The sequence below is a fragment of the Amblyraja radiata genome, chromosome 30 (genome assembly GCF_010909765.2).
Source record: "Amblyraja radiata isolate CabotCenter1 chromosome 30, sAmbRad1.1.pri, whole genome shotgun sequence".
Classification (NCBI taxonomy): domain Eukaryota; kingdom Metazoa; phylum Chordata; class Chondrichthyes; order Rajiformes; family Rajidae; genus Amblyraja; species Amblyraja radiata.
The window spans coordinates 26,704,169-26,724,239 of NC_045985.1; the positions used below are offsets into that span (position 1 = coordinate 26,704,169).

The following is a 20,071-nucleotide window of genomic DNA, read 5'->3' on the forward strand; positions in this document are numbered from 1 at the left end:
GCTGAGCGAGGAGGAGGATGAGGAAGATGGCGGAGTGGAGAGGGTGGGGAGAGACACGGGGAGACAGGGGAGGAGGGTGGGGAGAGACACGGGGAGACAGGGTGGGGAGAGACACGGGGAGACAGGGGAGGAGGGTGGGAGGAGGGAAGGAGGGGAGAGAGAGGAGGGTGCAGTGATGGGGGCGAGGAGATAGATGTAGCAATGTTACAACATTTTGAGATTTTAAAAATCAAGTCTGCAATTTATCCCATCTGATAAAGCATAAAATGAAGTTTAATTTGACACCGAATTCACTTTCATATCTTCAGTATTAAAAATGTTATGACCATTTTCATTCTCGGAAATTGGCATCTTGTTCCCTTTTGCTTTTTCATTTACTTAACACTAAAGCTGTGATCGGGAACATTTCAAAGCCCATAACTTTCTTAACATTTAAGAGAAGTGAAAGAAATTTTCAGTTATGAAGCATTCTGAAACAAATATGAAACAATCTTACTTAGATGACTTGAAATTAAAGCATATAATTAGTTAGTTACCGAATTGTAATTAATTACATAATTCAATTACTAGATCTAAACATCTATCCATTTCTTAAGAATAGATTTACATTTTTAAATAGCCCAAGTGTCCAAATAACATTCAAACAAGAATTCACAATATTACATAATTTTTAAATCTCATTGTCATGGGTTTATAGGCCAAATGGAATGAATTTAATGTTTAATATCTGTCAATTAATGGCCATTTAAATCAGCTTACGAGTGGGATTTTCTGGAACGCGACCATTTGGAACGTTGAGGTTGCAGTGATTTTAGTCCCCCATATCGGCAGCAAAAACACTGCCGGTTCTTCGGGGAAAAAAATCACTGTTTCGCAACTTAAAATGTGAATTGAATGCATCTTAAGAAACACTTTTATACATAAAAAGACACTACTTTATTTTACCTGTCCCCTACATAAAATCCGGCCCCGTTGTTGGCGTTGACGGCTTCAGAAGCTAATTTAAAAATCACTCCTGTTATTAACTTGTCGGGCGAATTTTTTTTAAAAACACACAAAAGGGCAGTCGGAACGATTCTTTAGCAAAATCTTGCACTCCAACAAAATATAATCCAGGACCGGGTCGGAAAAAAACCCGCCCTCCCCCCCCCTCAAACGCGACAAAATCGCGCACACGGCCAGTGGCAGAATTGCAGCACCGCTGAAGGTAAGTATTGTAACATACCTAATAGATTGGGGTGGGGGGGGGGGGGGGGGGGGGGTTGGGAGGAGAGGTATTTGGTGGGATGAAGGGGGAGGAGAGGCCAATGATGGAAGAAGAGGGGGGAGGTGATGGAGGGGAGGGAGGATAGTGGGAGAGGGTGAGGGAGGTGGATGGAGGGAGAGGCGATGGAGGAAAGTGATGGATGGAGGGGAGGGAGGGAGGTGATGGGGACGAGAGAGAGGGGGGTGAGAGAGAGGGTGGGGTGTGAGAGAGAGGGAAGGGGTGAGACAGGGAGGGGTGAGAAAGGGGGAGTGAGAGAGGGAGGGTGAAAGAGGGAGGGGGCGAGAGAGAGGAGGGGGATGGTGTGAGAGAGGGTCGTTGTGACTCCCGGTACCTGACCAGGAATATTCCGTTTGCAGAAGAAAGCGCTGCTGGCCTTGAAGAAGCAGAGTTGACGAGCTCAGAGCAGCCAGGGAGGCATCAAACGCTGTCGGTGCCCTCGCAGTGACCTACTCCTCGCTGAATTACGCTCAACAATTGTAATACGTTGTCAACGATTACACTGAATGAAGGTCCAAACTCTCCTCAAGGACCGCAACACCACCTTCAGGTCTGGCGACAGAGCCCTGTACAGTGCTGCTAGAGCCAACCTGAAGAAAGGCATCAGGGATGCCAAAGCGGCCCACAAGAGGAAGATAGAGGACCACTTTAACAACAACGATCCACGGCGGGTGTGGCAGGGCATCCAGCACATCACCAACTACAAGCCCAGCAACAGCACGGCCGACGGCGACGCCTCACTGGCAGAGGAGCTGAATTGCTTCTTTGCTCGCTTCGAGACAGAACCAGAAGAGCTCGTCACCATTCCCCCACCAGCCCCTAACAACAACAACTACACCCTCACTGTGCAGGAGCATGAAGTGAGGCGGGTGCTCAGGGCGGTGAACCCGAGGAAGGCTGCGGGCCCGGATGGCGTGACAGGAAAGGTTCTGAAGGAATGTGCAGACCAGCTCTCCGAGGTCTTCACGAAAATCTTCAACCTGTCCCTGTCCAAATCCATCATCCCACCGTGCCTGAAGTCTGCCACAATCATCCCACTACCAAAAAAGCCTGTTATCAGCGGCCTTAACGACTACCGACCGGTCACTCTCACACCAGTCATCATGAAGTGTTTCGAGAGGCTGGTCCAGCAGCACATCTAAGACAGCATCCCGCCCACCTTCGATCCACTCCAGTTTGCCTACAGAGCAAATAGGTCCACTGAGGATGCCATCGCCACTGCTCTTCGCACTGCACTGACCCACCTTGAACACCAGGTGAGGATGCTTTTCATTGACTTTAGCTCCGCCTTCAATGCCATCATCCCCAGCAGACTGGTCACCAAACTCATGGATTTAGGACTCTCCCAACCCATCTGCCTCTGGATTAAGGACTTTCTGTCTAACCGCCTCCAGACCGTCAGACTGGGCCATCACCTCTCCACCCCCATCACACTCAGCACCGGCTCCCCACAGGCTGTGTGTTGAGCCCCCTCCTCTACGCCCTCTACACCCACGATTGTGCCCCCGCCCACTCCACCAACACCATCGTCAAGTTTGTGGACGACACGACTGTGGTTGGACGTATCTCAGGAGGAGATGAGACAGCCTACAGGGAGGAAGGCCAAAGACTGGCAGCGTGGTGTTCAGACAACAACCTCATCCTAAACACCACAAAAACAAAGGAAATTATCATAGACTTCCGTAAGAACAGTGCAGCACCCAAACCCATATTCATCAATGGGGACTGTCCGGAAAGGGTCTCAGACTTCAGATTCCTGGGCACACAAATTAAGGAGGATCTCTCCTGGACTACAAACACCATCACAGCAGTCAAGAAGGCCCAGCAGCGACTTTACTTTCTGAGGATCCTCAGGAAAAACAAACTGGAGGAGAAGCTGCTGGCGTCCTTCTACCGCTGCTCCATCGAGAGTGTGCTGGCGTACTATATAACCAAATGGTATGCCAGCTGTCTGCAGCGGACAGGAGAGCCCTTCAAAGGGGCATCAACACCGCACAAAAAATCACTGGCTGCCCACTGCCCTCCCTGAAGGACTTCTTCAGCTCTCGCTGCCTTGGCAGGGCAGCCAACATCCTGAAGGACCATTCCCACCCTGGACACAACCTGTTCCACCTGCTGCCCTCTGGCAGACGGTACAGGTATTTCAAAACTCGCACAAACAGACTCAGAGGCAGATTCTACCCCATAGCCATACGTGAAGTTAACAATGCAAAATAAGAAATAACACTCACATTCAACTGAATGGTTCTACCTCAGCTGCTATTGTTATTTATCTTTAATTTTTTTTAAATATGTATATATTTTTACCTTTTCTAATATATTTAAAATTGCTCTTGTGAATCGCACCGTGGGATTGACTTTTAAATTTCGTTGCACCATGTGCAATGACAATAAAAAGAGATTCATTAATTCATTCATTCATTCAACACCTCTACTCAGTCCATCTACCAAGCGCAGGCTCGGCAAACGCTTCGCCCAACACCTCCGCTCAGTCTGTCTTAATCCACCTGATCTCCCGATGGCTCAGCACTTCAACTCCTCCTCCCATTCCCAATCTGACCTTTCTGTCCTGGGCCTCCTCCATTGTCAGAGTGAGGCCCACGCAAATTGGAGGAACATCACCTCATATTTCGCTTGGGTAGGTTACACCCCAGTGGTATGACCATTGACTTCTCTAACTTCAGATAGCCCTTGCTTTCCCTCTATCTACATCCCCTCTCCCTTCCCAGTATTCCCACGTCTTACTGTCTCCGCCTACATTCTTTCTTTGACCCCCTCCTCCCTCCGCTGACATGAGTCTGAAGAAGGGTCTTGACCCGAAACGTCGCCTATTCCTTCCCTCCAGAGATGCCGCTTGACCCGCTGAGTTACTCTAGCACTCTGTTAAATGTCACCTATCCATGTTCTCCATGGATGCTTCCTGACCCGCTGAGTTACTCCAGCACTCTGTGAAACGTCATATATCCATGTTCTCCACAGCTGCCTTTCATAGAGTGATACAGTGTGGAAACAGACACTTCGGCCCAACATGCCCACACCAGCCAACAATGCCCCAGCTACCCTAGTCCCACATGGTCCATATCCCTCCAAACCAGTCCTATCCATGTACCTGTCCAACTGTTTCTTAAATGATGGAATAGTCCCAGCCTCAACTACCCCCTCTGGCAGCTTGTTCCATACACCCACTGTGTGAAAAAGTTACCCCTCGGATACCTATTAAATCTTTTCCCCTTCACCTTGAACCTATGTCCCATGGTCTTCGATTCCCCTACTCTGGGCAAGAGACTGTGCATCTACCCGATCTATTTCTCTCATGATATTGTACACCTCTATAAGATCACCCCTCATCCTCCTGCGCTCCATGGAATTGAGACCCAGCCAAATCAACCTCTCCCTACAGCTCACATCCTCTAGTTCTGGCAACATTTTTGAACCCTTTCCAGCTTGACAATAGGTGCAGGAGTAGGCCATTCGGCCCTTCGTGCCGCGTAAAAGATTTGTGTGTGTCTTCCCCCCACCCCAACGCCCTCCCTCCCTCCCGGCCGCAGTGGCCCTTCACCCCGCTCCATGCTAACTGTTGTTCTGCCTCTTACCCCCCCCCCCCCCCACCGCCCAGTGCTGTCCCACCAGCCGCTGATCGACACAGCCACGTCCACAGTGGAGGCCAAGATGCTGGTGAAGACGGGAGCCATCAGTGCCACCAAAGCCGAAAACAAGAACTCCGGCTTCAAGTGCTCACGCACCCTGGAGGGGAAGCTCAAGGTGAGAGAGTGCGTGTGGCAGTGGAGGTGGCTTTAGAACCCACATGACATGCCCCCCCTCAGTCTGCCCACCCTTCACCAATCAGAGCCCTGTTCCTGCCTTCTCCCCATATCCCCTAACTCCTCTATCTTTAAGAGCTCTATCTAGCTGGGTCTTGAAAGCATCCAGAGAACCAGCCTCCATCGCCCTCTGAGGCAGAGAATTCTACAGACTCACAACTGTCTGTGAGAAAATGTTTTTCCTCATCACCTTCAAAATGGCTTACCCTTTATTCTTAACCTGGTTCTGGATTCCCCCAACATCGGGAACATGTTTCCTGCCTCTAGCGTGGCCAATCCCTTAATAATCTTACATGTTTCAATAAGATGCCCTCTCATCCTTCTAAACTACAGTTTTATACAAGCCCAGCTGCTCCATTCTCTCAGCATATGACAGTCCCGTCATCCCGGGAATTAACCTTGTAAACCTACGGTGCATTCCCTCAATAGCAAGAATGTCCTTCCTCAAATTAGGGGAACCAAAACTGCACACAATACTTCAGGTGTAGTCTCACTAGGGCTCTGTACAACTGCTGAAGAACCTCTTAGGTCCTATACTCAACTCCTCTTGTTATAAAGGCCAAGATTCGCTTTCTTCACTGCCTGCTGTATCTGCATGCTTACTTTCCTTGACTGATGAACAAAACCCCCCAGATCACTGTTGTACTTCCTCCTTTCCAATCTTTTCCAATCTTAGTAATCTGCTTTCCTGTTTTTGCTACCAAAGTGGATAACCTCACATTTATCCGCATTAAACTTCATCTGCCATGCATCTGCCCACTCACCCAACCTGTCCAAGTCACTCTGCATCCTCATAGCATCCTATTAACAGTTCACACTGCCAGCCAGCTTTGCGTCATCTGAAAATTTGCTAATGATACTTTGAATCCGTTCATCTAAATCATTGATGTATATTGCAAATAGCAGCGGTCCCAGCACCGCCTTGCGGTATCCCACTAGTCACTGCCTGCCATTCTGAAAGGGACCCGTTAATCCCTACACTTTGTTTCCTGTCTGTCAACCAATGTTCTATCCATGTCAGCACTCTACCCCCAATACCATATAATAACCATATAACCATATAACAATTACAGCACAGAAACAGGCCATCTCGACCCCTCTAGTCCGTGCCGAACACATAATCTCCCCTAGTCCCATATACCTGCGCTCAGACCATAACCCTCCATTCCTTTCCCATCCGTATAACTATCCAATTTATTTTTAAATGATAAAAACGAACCTGCCTCCACCACCTTCACTGGAAGCTCATTCCACACAGCTACCACTCTCTGAGTAAAGAAGTTCCCCCTCATGTTACCCCTAAACTTCAGTCCCTTAATTCTCAAGTCATGTCCCCTTGTTTGAATCTTCCCTACTCTCAGTGGGAAAAGCTTTTCCACGTCAACTCTGTCTATCCCTCTCATCATTTTAAAAACCTCTATCAAGTCCCCCCTTAACCTTCTGCGCTCCAAAGAATAAAGCCCTAACTTGTTCAACCTTTCTCTGTAACTTAGTTGCTGAAACCCAGGCAACATTCTAGTAAATCTCCTCTGTACTCTCTCTATTTTGTTGACATCCTTCCTATAATTAGGCGACCAAAATTGTACACCATACTCCAGAATTGGCCTCACCAATGCCTTGTACAATTTTAACATTACATCCCAACTTCTATACTCAATGCTCTGATTTATAAAGGCCAGCACACCAACAGCTTTCTTTACCACCCTATCTACATGAGATTCCACTTTCATGGAACTGTGCACAGTTATTCCCAGATCCCTCTGTTCACCTACATTCTTCAATTCCCTACCATTTACCATGTACGTCCTATTTTGATTTGTCCTGCCAAGATGTAGCACCTCACACTTATCAGCATTAAACTCCATCTGCCATCTTTCAGCCCACTCTTCCAACTGGCATAAATCTCTCTGTAGACTTTGAAACTCTTCTTCATTACCCGCAACCCCACCTATCTTAGTATCATCTGCATACTTACTAATCCAATTTACCACACCATCGTCCAGATCATTGATGTACATGACAAACAACAGTGGACCCAACACAGATCCCTGTGGCACCCCACTCGTCACTGGCCTCCAACCTGACAAACAACCATCCACCATTACTCTCTGGCATCTCCCATTCAGCCACTGTTGAATCCATCCTGCTACTCCACCATTAATACCCATCCATTGAACCTTCTTAACCAACCTTCCATGAGGAACCTTGTCAAACGCCTTACTGAAGTCCATATACACAACATCCACTGCTTTACCCTCATCAATTTCCCGAGTAACATCTTCAAAAAATTCAAGAAGATTAGTTAAACATGACCTTCCAGGCACAAATCCATGTTGACTGTTCCTAATCATGTTGACTGTTCCTAATCATGTTGACTGTTCCTAATCACCATGTGCCCTCATTTTGCCCACTAATCTCCTTTGTGGGACCTTATCACAAGTTTCAATCTTTATATTTTCACAATAGTATTTCTGTTCCGTTGATGGACGCAGTTAACGAGTTAAAATGAACGGATCGACAGACAGCTCTGATTTCACATGGGTTTTGCGATGTGGAATTTGGGGATTAAAATAGGAGCCCCGTTTCTTTCACCGGTCCCGGGATCCGACTCTTTTACACACCCGGAGAGTAACCGCCGCAGATACCCAGCCACTGGTTTGGTCCCCAAGGGCAGAAGAAAGGATTAAGTTTCTCCATAAATTTATATCCAGTGAAGGTGTGGAGATGGGACTTGGTGTCCGCGTCGTAAAATGAAACTGTCCCGGGCTCGAAACTGAGATAAACTCCCACCCTCCCAGGGATGGGACGGGCGGGGAGAGGGGATGGAGGGGAGGTGACTGAATCAAAGTTGTCACCATCCCGCCTAATCCTCCAGACTCCAGTCTCCGGGGTCAGTGTGACCCGTCTCTTCCTCTTCCCAGACTCCCCGCCACCTCCACCTCCCAGTAATGTCTCCCCGATGTGAATCCCTCCGACCCCAGCACACACGCCCGGACTGTAAATCTCTTCCCGGTGTCAGGGAGACTCATCCAGTTCCCGGCTAATCTCACCCTCAGCGGGACTGTCATCTGTTGAGAAAATGGAGCGGCTGGGCTTGTATGCTCTGGAGTTCAGAAGGATGAGAGGGCATCTTATTAAGAACTATAAGATTATTAAGGGTTTGTACACGCTAGAGGCAGGAAACATGTTCCCGGTTTTGCGGGAGTCCAGAACCAGGGGCCACAGTTTAAGAATAAGGGGTAAGCCATTTAGAACGTATATGAGATAACACTTTTTCACACAGAGAGTTGTGAGTCTGTCTCAGAGGGCGGTGGAGGCGGGTTCTCTGGATACTTTCAAGAGAGAGCTAGATAGAGCTCTTAAAGATAGCGGAGTCAGGGGATATGGGGAGAAGGCAGGAACGAAGTACTGATTATGGCTGATCAGCCATGATCATATTGATTGGCGGTGCTGGTTCGAAGGGCCGAATGGTCTACTCCTGCACCTATTATCTATTGTCCATAGCATCATCCGTAGTTGTTCTGAACTGCAAAGAATACAACCATCACGTGCTTACCCTCGACTGATAAAATCTGAGAAGTCTGTAACTTTCATTTTTACTTTTTATTTCCCTCTAAATTAATTTCTTCCACAATAGATATGGAAACCCAATGTCAGGATAGATGGGGATGATTCGGGAGTGTGGGTGGGAGGAGGCGCTGAAGAAAAGGTTTGCCAGAGTTACTGCCTTCCAGCGCTGAAGACCCTGTTTCGATCTTGAATAAAGTGCGCAGATTGTAAGTTCTCCCCGTGACCTGTGTGAGGTTTCTCCTAGATCCCCGGTTATATCACACACTCCAAAGTCCTACAAGTTTGGAGCTTAACTGGTTTGGTATCAATGTAAAATTGTGCCTTGTGTGTGTGGGGTGGTGTTAATGTGCGGAGACCGCTGGGCCGAAGGGCCTGTTTACGCGCGGTATCACAAACTAAACTAAAACTAGGGGTCATTAGCTATAAGGAAATGTTCGAGGGAATTGTTGTTAGTAGCACAAAATATGGTCCCTTCCATCTGGGAGAGTAACCTGCACCAAAAATCGTATGTCCTCCTCGGAATCACAGCCCACGAAAGCATCTCGATGCGCTTCACAAACGTCCTTTTAATCTAGACATTAACATTATACTGAGTAGTATAGTAAGACCTGAGTGATCTCCTGGACAAGTGTCGATCGCCTGGATTGGGGTCGGAGAGGAATTTCCCGGATTTTTTTCCCGAATTGGACCTGGGTTTTTATCCGGTTTTTTGCCTCCCCCAGGAGATCACGAGGTTCTTGGGGTGGAGAGGGGTGATAGCGGTATAAAGGGGAGGGTAGTGTCTTGTGTTCTGTGTCTTGTGTCTACTGTTTGTGGGTAAGTGTGTCTGTTTAGTGTTCAGCCATGAGCGAATGGCGGTGCGGGCTCGACGGACCTGGTGGTCTACTCTCGCACCTACTTTCTATGTTTCTATGTTTCTATTATATAATGAGAAATACTCTGAGAGAACCCAGAGTATTTCAATGACTCACACTGCCGACAGGCTTTTTATAACCGGTGACACAATGGATGAATGAGGATTTTATTGTTTTCAAATAATGCAGTAATCAACCTATTCTTGTAGTCTTCATTCCTTGTATACCCACCCCACAAGGTAAAATATTTTAAATTCCCCAGATTTATGATGAGTTGTACATGCAATCTAGTAAGAAATCATACTTGCATGTTGTAGGATAAATAATGCCATGATTGTGCAAAGACGGCCTTATCTACCAGGAGCTAATGCGCCTGCAGACTCCTTCCCACCCTGACCGCTGATGAAATTGTGAAGATTCCCCACGAAACGTAATGCCACCACAATGAGTTCTCTGGATAGACACAAGACGATGGAGTAAAACAACGGGACAGCCATCCTCCAGAGATGCTGCCTGTTCAGCTGTGTTACTCCTGCATCTTGTGTCTCTCATTGCTACATAAACCAGTATCTGCTGTCCCTTCATGAACAGAACACATGTCCCTCTCGGGCACCAGTTTTATCGCACGTCCCAATGACGCAATTGGTTGGCAGAGTAAAAGACCTCTGTGATATGATGCTAAGTGGGCATTTAGTTATCATGTAAAAGGAGAAATTGGATTGAGGTATGGAACGGAAAAGAACTGAAGGTTTAAAGCCCCTGTCCCACTTAGGAAACATGAACGGAAACCTTTGGAGATTTTGCGCCCACCCAAGGTTTCCGTGAGGTTCCCGGAGGTTTTTGTCAGTCTCCCGACCTATTTCCACTACCCGCAACCTCCGGCAACCACCTGCAACCTCCGGGAACCGCACGGAAACCTTGGGTGGGGCGCAAAGTCTCCAGAGGTTTCCGTTCAGGTTTCCTAAGTGGGACAGGGGCATTACTCTCGCAGTCGGCATAGACTCAATGATGAGAACAGAATGTCGGAACGAAAGTCGCAGTAATAAAACATGGAAGACAACGACATTTCAAAACCAGTTCACAGTTTCACTGAGAAATTAAAGGCACTTTATTGAATTAGAAAATAAAACGAATTTATTTTTCATTACAGTTTTAATTTCTTCCCTGAATTTGTTCTGCGACACTCCATAAATAAACGTGTTGGTGCAGGCGCTCAGACACCTGAGCATATACCCGGTCTGTTCTGCAATTGTAAATGGGTCTTTGTAATCTGTTGCGAGAAGCTGAACGTCCATGAAGTAGACACTTACGAAACACACGAAGGTAACCATCCACAATAGTACGAAGCTACCAGATATGGCCAGCAGTAGAAGAATGGTCTTCCTCCTGTTCTCCACCTCTTGATCTGCGACACTTTCGTCAGTGTTGCTCCCTCGGAGACCGCTCCTCACTCTGTTAGCTTGTATAATGTGACTGACTGTCAGAGCGTTGAGGAGAATGATCAGTAGAAATTGTACAAATGGGGTTATAATGGGTTGGACCGAGTAATATGTTACCCATATCGGTAAGGTAAAGAAATCTGCGATTATGGAACAGGACCAATGTACGTTGTCAATTATTTCTCGAGGTTCATAGGCGATATACATCGGGACATTTTGAATAAAACTTAAGATACACGTCACTGCTATCACTAAAGACGCAGTTTTCTCGGTGCAATATTTTGCTCGTAACTTGAGATTACAAATGGTGACAAATCGATCGAAGGTGAACGCTACGGTTAGCCAGACCGAGCAATCAATGGAAGTCATATTAATGATTATGATCAGACTACAAATGGTCGTTAAGTTCAGGAATGAATAAGGAAAATAGCCATCATTAATCTCGTAGAGAATTACCTCGAAGGTCAGAACCATTAAATCAGCTACGGCCATGGATACCAGGTAGAGGGTGATACCTTTGGAGAGACCACACTTTCCCCGGGAGAGAATGACGATGGCCAACAGGTTAGCTGTAGAAAGTACGAACATAAATTTACCAACATTGAATGTTCGTGGAAGTCATTAGGTAGACATTTCTTTGTACGAAAGTGAACGGATTATTTCATTCTGCAACGTGTCTCATTTCATTGCACAAACATCTCTGAATCTGAAACAAATATATTAAATATGCAATTCACAAACTAATGATTACCAAAATTCTGCGGCGACGTATATCAGGATAAATGGTCTCTACCCGAATCGTCATTTATCATTTTTTATCCAGAGATCCCGCCTGACGGACAAGCAGAGTTACTCGAGCATTTTCTGTTTAACTTCCGCCGAGGTCATTACCGGATTTGCTGACTCAAGGCGTACCGTGGTTTTAAAACTAAGTCTGACGGATATAGTAATTTGTCCATACGTTTTAGGAGAAGAGTAGAGCCATTCGGCCCATCGACTACTCCTCCATTTAATCATGGCTGATCTATCTTTCCCTCTCAACCCCATTCATCTTCCTTCGCCCCATATCTCATGGCACCCTTATTAATCAGAAAGTATGTCAATCCCAGTCTTAAAATATATACGTTGACGGCCTCCAAAGCTATGTGTGGCCACGAATTCCTCAGGTTCACCAACGTCTGCCTACACAACCCATTATTATTTCATTCCTAAATGTACGTCCTTTAATTCTGAGGCTGTGGACATTTGTCCTAGATTCCCCCACAAGTGGAAACATCCTCGACACATCCACGGTATCCATGCTTTTCACTATTTTGCAAGTTTCAATGAGGGACCCCCTCGGCTTTCTAAACTAATGCGTGTACAGGCTCAGTGCCTTCAAACGCTCATGTTAACCCGATCATTCCTGGGAACATTCTAGTGAACCTCCTCTAGACTCTCTCCACTGCCAGCGCTTCCTTCCTGAGATATGGCACACAGATATGCTCATAATACTCCAAATGCGGCATGACCAATGCCTTCTTAAAGTTCAAATTTCAAAGTTAAAATTTTATTTTGGTCACATATAACCATATAACCATATAACAATTACAGCACGGAAACAGGCCATCTCGACCCTTCTAGTCCGTGCCGAACACATAATCTCCCCTAGTCCCATATACCTGCGCTCAGACCATAACCCTCCATTCCTTTCCCATCCATATAACTATCCAATTTTATTTTTAAATGATAAAAACGAACCTGCATCCACCACCTTCACTGGAAGCTCATTCCACACAGCTACCACTCTCTGAGTAAAGAAGTTCCCCCTCATGTTACCCCTAAACTTCAGTTCCTTAACTCCCAGTGGGAAAAGCTTTTCCACGTCAACTCTGTCTATCCCTCTCATCATTTTAATAACCTCTATAAACTCCCCCCTTAACCTTCTGCGCTCCAAAGAATAAAGCCCTAACTTGTTCAACCTTTCTCTGTAACTTAGTTGCTGAAACCCAGGCAACATTCTAGTAAATCTCCTCTGTACTCTCTCTATTTTGTTGACATCCTTCCTATAATTAGGCGACCAAAATTGTACACCATACACCTTTCGGTGCAGTGAAATTATTTTTGCCATGCAGCACATAAAAAAAGATTACAACATAACAATAAAAGATAGTTTCAACATCAAAACATCCCCCCACAATGGTTCCCATTGTGGGGAAAGGCACATAGTCCAGTCCCATCCCCAGGTCCACCCATAGTCGGGCCTCCTTACTTGAGACCGTTGCTTCCGGAGCCGACAGGGCCGCGCCGAATGGAAAGTTCAACGCCGCCGCCCGCAGCCGCTCCATAGACCCGCAGCTCCGCAACGGACCCAGCTCCAGTTCAGCGAAGTCGCCGCCGTCCTCCGACCCTATAGCTCCGCCGCCGTCGCCGGTGCTGAGCCGGTGCCGCCGCCGGCGCTGAGCCGGTGCCGCCGCCGGCGCTGAGCCGGTGCCGTCGCCGGCGCTGAGCCGGTGCCGCCGCCGGCGCTGAGCCGGTGCCGCCGCCGCTGCTGAGCCGGTGCCGCCGCCGCTGCTGAGCCGGTGCCGCCGCCGGTGCTGAGCCGGTGCCGACGCGTCTGCTGAGCCGGTGCCGCCGCCGCCGGTGCTGAGCCGTTGCCGCCCTCGGTGCCGCCGCCGATACTGAGCCGGTGCCGCCGCTGCCGCCGATGCCGAAGCTCTAGACGGTCCCCTCAGGAGACGCCGCTCCAGGCCCGCTGGTAGGCCGCTGGGACGGGTCGAAGCGCAGCCCGGAGAAAAGCCGCATCTCCGACCAGGTAGGGACCCTGAAAATTAGTTTCCCCCTCCCCTCCCCCCCCCCTCCTCCACACATAAAAAGCTAGAACTCCTCAAACCAAAACACTAAACTAACTAAAAATAAGAAAAAGAGACGGAAAAAAAACAGACAGCTGCAGGCTAGGCAGCCATAGGACGGCGCCCCTCCTCTTGTAGGTATAGGGGCAGATTAGCATGATATCGATATTTTGCTATCGTAGCCCTCTCGAAATAAATGCGACTACTCCACTCGCTTTCTGTACTACAAATTCAATTTGCAAACGTTTGGTTGAATCCTGCACCAATACTCTCTATCCTTCTCCACCTCGGTTTTTTTTAATTCTCTCCTCATAGAGGAGAGTACCTGCCTTTATTTCTACTACAAAAATGCACGACTCTGTATTTTGTTAGCGGTATTTCATCTTCCATTCCTCAGCAAACTCTCCCAACCTGTCAAAGTCCTTCTGCAAATTCCCTGCTATCTCTACACAACCTGCCCCTCCATCTATCTGTGTATCATCCGCAAACTTGGCCACAAAGCCTTGTATCTCCTCGTCCAAATCATTAATATACAACGTGAAGAGTAGCGGCTCCAGCACCGACTCGTGGGGAACTCCGCTATCACTCGCATCCAGCCAGAAAAAGTTCCCTTTATTTCCGTTCTCTGTCTTCTGCTATTCAGCCAAACTGCTACTCATGATAGTATCTTCCATCCAATACCGTGGTGTCTCAACCTGTGTATCAGTCTCACCTACGACACCTTATCAAAGGCCTGTGGAAAATGCAGGTAAGCCACAACCGATGACGTCCCTTCGTCTATCCTGCTATGTACTTCTTCAAAGATTTCCAACAGGTTCGTCACGGAGATCAGCCATTCACAAAACAATGTTGACTTCGGCCTATTTTATCGTGTTCTGCTAAGAATTCACAAACCTCGCCATATGAGCAACTCTAAAATATTTCCAACAATTCAATCAATTCAGAGCAACTGTGACTTCTTGATCACAGAGGAATGTGATGCGTAAAGAATATCGTCCAATTGGCTTTATTGGACTCCAGCGCCATACCTTATGTTAAATCCTTCAATCTGCAGACAGAACGGAGCATCAGCTTTAACACAAAGAGCGTTAGATGATTATCTCAGTTCAAATGTATTGGATATAGAGGTACCTGTAAATCGCATTGAGATGTATTTCACAGGCTTACATTCATCAGCATCAGTTGCAGATTGATTAGTTGCATATTTTACCAGTAAAGGCTAGACGGCGAAACTTCGGTAGAAAATAATAAGGGGCTTACCAGGAACACCAATGATAGCAAGGATAGGGTAGAAAATGTTCTCTACCTGGTTGAGTACCGGCAGTTCCATGCCCAGAGATAATCCACGTTTCCTGACACTGGTCTGACAGGTCGCTTACATTTAAAGTTGGCAGCTGATTCTCCAGAGGAACCACATGACGCATAAGCAAGCGAAATTAATTGGAATTAGTGCAGGTCATTTAAACAAACAATTGTTTTCCAGATCACGTTTGCTGCTGGCTAATTATGGAATTACGTAATAACTGCCAGCAAAGTCGGATATTCTGTTAAATAAATATTTTAATACAATATTTAGATAAATAAAGAGAATTATAAGTAAGAACCTACATATATTGGTCCAAATGCGTTCGTTGTTCCCTGCAGAAATATAATGTTGAGTTATCCATACAGGTCCATGTTCTCATCTAAACACAGTAAACGCCACTTACACCTGCGTTCCGCGTTGCAGTTTCACGCAACTCTCTGTGCAATGTCTTGCAGCGTGTCCCCTTCAACATTTGTTCCTCTCGCCTTAATCAGAATAAGAATCAGAATCAGAATCAGATTCAGAATCAGAATCAGAATCAGAATCAGAATCAGAATCAGAATCAGAATCAGAATCAGAATCAGAATTACACTTTATTTTTGCAACATACGAGGAATTTCATTGGCCAGGTCAGTCATACAATTAAAAGCAACAGATCACTCAAAACACATTTTAACATGAACATCCACCACAGTGACTCCTACACATTCCTCACTGTGATGGAAGGCGAAATAAAATTGAAGTCCTTTCTTTTGTTCTTCCTCGGTCGGGGGCCTCGAGGCTCCGTCGACGGGATCATCTTGACTCCCGTAGCCGGCGGCGTTCGGGCCCTCCGCGTCGAGGCGATCATCTCCTGCATCGGAGGGATGTCAGCTCCCTCGCGCCGGGCGATCGAACCTCGCGTCGGGGCTGGTCGACCCTTCCGCGGCGTTGGAGCTCCCCACTCGGCCTCACCCGAGACTGCGGGCCCTTGATGGTAAGTCCACGGTGGTCGCGGTGGGAGCGATACCAGGCAAGGTATCCGCACCGATGTTACGTCCACCAAACATGTGCCCTCTAATCCCTTCCACATTGGAAAATGTTTCTGATTCCCTATACACGGCGCTATACACACAGTGGCGCAGCGGTAGAGTTTGTGCCTTACTGCGAATGCAGCGTCGGAGACCCGGGTTCGATCCCGACTACGGGTGTTTGTATGTACGGGCGTGTACGTTCACCGCGTGACCTCCAAGATCCCCCTTCAATAGAGCCATAGAGTGATACAGTTTGGAAACAGGACCTTCGGCCTAAATTACCCACACTGACCAACATGTCCCAGCCACACTAGTTCACCTGCCCGCGCTTGGTCAATATCCCTCCAAACTTGCATTATCAAGGTACCTGCCTAACTGTTTCTTAAACGTTGGGATAGACCCAGCCTCAACTATCTCACATGGCAGCTGGTTGCATGCACCCACCATCCCATGTGTCAAAACGTTACCCCACAAATCCCTATTAAATATATTCCTCTTCATCTTGAACCTTTGTTCTCCGGTCCTAGATTCCCCTACCCTGGGCAAGAGACTGTGTGCATCTACCCGATCTATTCCTTTCATGATTTTGTACACCTCTATAAGATCGCGCCTCATCCTTCTGCGGTCCAGGGAATAGAGAACCAGCCTACTCAACCTCTCCCTACAGATCACACCATCTTGTCCTGGCAACATCCTCGTAAATCTTTGAACCCTTTCAAGCTTGACAATATATTCCCTATAACATGGTGCCCAGAACTGAGCACAATATTCTAAATGCGGTCTCACCAACGTCCTATAAAACTGCAACATGACCTCTCAACTTCGACACTCTATGCTCTTAGTGATAAGGGCCGATGTGCTATCAGTCTTTTTGACCACTCTTCGGCATTCCAGAGGAAGCAATCCAAGTTTGTTCTGCATCCTTGTGTCTGTCCAACCCAGGAAGCATTCTGGTAAACGTGTACTGCACTCACTTCATAGCTTCCAATTTATTGCTGGAAGAGGGCGAGCATAACTTCACGCTATCATCAAAATGCGGTCTACCCATAGCGTATCGAGCTGCATAGTGCCTTCCTGAAAATTGGAATACTGGTCCAGTCAAAAAGGAGCAACCTACTGTAATGTCATCTTCAATTACTCAGCGTGTCGTCAGCTTTGGAGTCTACTTGACTGAAGCAAATACATTTTAAACGTTAATTTATACTTCTACGCCTGGGCAGACTGTGGCTGAAATTGGGAAGCAATTTTCATTAAATCGGACTATTTCTATAAATACTTGGATAAAATATCTGAATCACGAAGAAGCCAACCAAAATCTGTAGAACGATTGAATATGACGCGTCACAACACCTTCATCAAGTCAAGTCACTTTTATTTCTACAGCACATTTAAAAAACAACTCTCGTTGGCCAAAGTGCTTTACATTGGTGGAGGTACTAACATTATACATCATTGGTTCATAGATTAAGTACATACAAAAATACATACATATAGTCCTCACTCAGAGGACGTCAAGAGAGGCTTGAGAGTAAAGATGAGTTTTAAGTCTGGGAGCCTCAACCGCAAAGGCGAGGTCGACCCTGTGCTTATGCCTAGACCGCGGAATGTTCAGTAACCCCAAGTCGGCCGATGTGAGGGACCTGGAGGTGGTGTGGCGGGTAAGCAGACTTTTGATGTAGGTGGGGGCAAACCCTTTAAGGGTTTTGTAGACATAAAGAAGGATCTTGAAATGTATTCGGAACCGCACAGGGAGCCAGTGGAGAGAGGCCAGGATCGGGGTGACGGGGTCCCTTTTTCGGGTGCCCGTCAGGAGTCTCGCTGCGGCGTTTTGGACCAGTTGCAGGTGGGACAGGGAAGATTGGCCGATGCCAGTGTAGAGGGAGTTGCAGTGATCTAGGCGGGAGGAGATAAATGTGTAGATGATCTTTTCGAGGTCATCAGACAGGAGGAATTGTTTTATTTTAGCTATTGTCCGAAGCTGGAAGAAGCTAACTTTTCATCATATCATCTATCAGTTTCCGGTTAGTTCTAATTTTTAGATTTCCTGTGTCTGTATTTATTATACACTAGACCAAGTGCGGCCCGTTGTGTCGCAGGCACACGGGAGGTCTGGTCCCCCCCAACGCAATTGGTCCAAAACGCCGGCAATTGGTCCAAAACGCCGCAGCGAGACTTCTGATGACTACCCGTTAAAGGGACCACATCACCCGATTCTGGGCTCTCTCCACTGGCTCCCAGTACGGTACAGAATCAATTTCAAACGTCTCCTATATATATACAAAGCCCTTAGCGGGCTTGCCCCCATCTATGTCAAAAAACTACTAACCCACCATTCTACCTCCAGGTCCCTCAGGTCGGCCGACAAGCGTTTCTTGAGGTCCTCTGAGGGAGCGCTGTATGTATTTATTTATGTTTGTATTGTTAGATCAATGTACCATTGTATGTTGCACGTGAGTACCTGCATTTATTTAAAGCACTTTGGTCAACGAGAGCTGTTTTTAAATGTGCTATTGAAATAAAATTGACTTGATTTGACTTGAACGCAACCCATTTCCCAAACCAATATTCCACCACTCACCCGTTCCCCCAATACAATATTCCACCATCTACCCATAGCCTTTGACTGTCCAGGCGCGGCTGACGTGTTCCCATTGTGACGCCCCGGATACCCCCTCCTCCTCTCACCACCCCCACCCCCACTCTGCCTCTTGCCTTCCACGCACACACCCCCCCCCCCACCCCTCACCCGCTACATGCTTGAAATGTGAATAACTTTCAAGGCACGGCTTGAGGCAGGGGCTGTGGTGTGCTGGTGGGTAGGGCGTCCTGCAGCCGGGGAAGGGGACGGCCTGTCGGGGGCCGGCTGAGGAGTGCTACCGTGGCCTACCGCTGCCGTGGTCTTCCACTGCCGTAGCCTACAACTGCCTACCCCTGCCGCTGTCTCCCCCTGCCGCTTCCGTGGCTTACGGCTGCCTACCACTGCCGCAGCCTATCGCTACCGTGGCCCTCCGTTGTCTTGGCCTATCGCTGTCGTGGCCTACCGCTGCCGCTTCAGACGGGGAGCAGTGTGGAGCATCCTGCAGCTGGGTACGGGACGGCTTCAGGCGGGGGGCGTTGGGGTGGGGGAGTCCTGCAGCGGGGGAGGGGGACGGCTTCAGCAGGCGGCTGTTCGGGGCCGTTGGGGGAGGGGGGGAGCGTCCTGCAGCCGGGGGGAGGGGGACAGTTTCAGACGGGTGATACGGTGACCTACCCATGTCGTTCGTGGCCTACCGCTGCCGCTGCCCATCGCTTTTCTGGCCTACCGCTGCCGTGGCCGTGGCCTGTCGCTGTCCTGGTCTACCGCTGCCGCTCCCCATGGCTTCAGGCCGGGTACGGTGGGAAGTATCCTGCAGCTGGGGACGGCTTCAGGCGGGTGCTGATGGGGGGAGGGGAACGTCCGGAAGCTGGGGACGGGAGGGCAACAGGTGGGGACCGGGGGGGAGGGGGGATGCCTCCTGCAGCTGTGGACGGCTTCTGTCTGTGGCCAGTGGGGGGTCCTATATCCGGCGGAGGGGACGACTTCAGCCGGGGACTGTCGGGGTCCTTTGGGGGCAGGGGAGAGCGTCCTGCAGCATGGGGATGGGGACGGCTTCAGGCGGGGGCTGTCGGGTCCTGGTGGGGGTGGGGGCGGCGTCCTTCAGCCGGCGGACGGGGAGGGCCTCATGCGGGGGCTGTTGAAGGACGATGGCGGTGGGACGGCGTCCTGCAGCCGGGGTAGGGTGGCGGCTTCAGTCGGGGGAAGTCGTGGGCCGGTGGGGGTGTGGGTGGGGGGCAGTGTCCTGTAGCCGGGGTAGGTTGGCGGCTTCAGTCGGGGGCTGTCGGGGACTGGTGGGGGTGGGGGGGGGGGGGCGTCCTGCATTCACTGAATCCCTTGTCAACCCCTGTCCCACCATCCACTCTTCGCGGCTCGCCGAACCCGCCCAATGGGTTCACA

At 48.5% G+C, this 20,071-nt stretch overlaps 1 long non-coding RNA gene across 1 annotated transcript; it reads left to right on the plus strand.

The window, feature by feature from the left end:
- The first annotated feature begins 1,621 nt into the window (after positions 1-1,621).
- Positions 1,622-18,945, plus strand: LOC116990004. Its single transcript, XR_004416386.1, has 4 exons — positions 1,622-1,693; positions 4,881-5,026; positions 17,606-17,608; positions 18,931-18,945. It is a non-coding gene; the product is annotated as an uncharacterized LOC116990004 (long non-coding RNA).
- Positions 18,946-20,071: the final 1,126 nt, after the last annotated feature.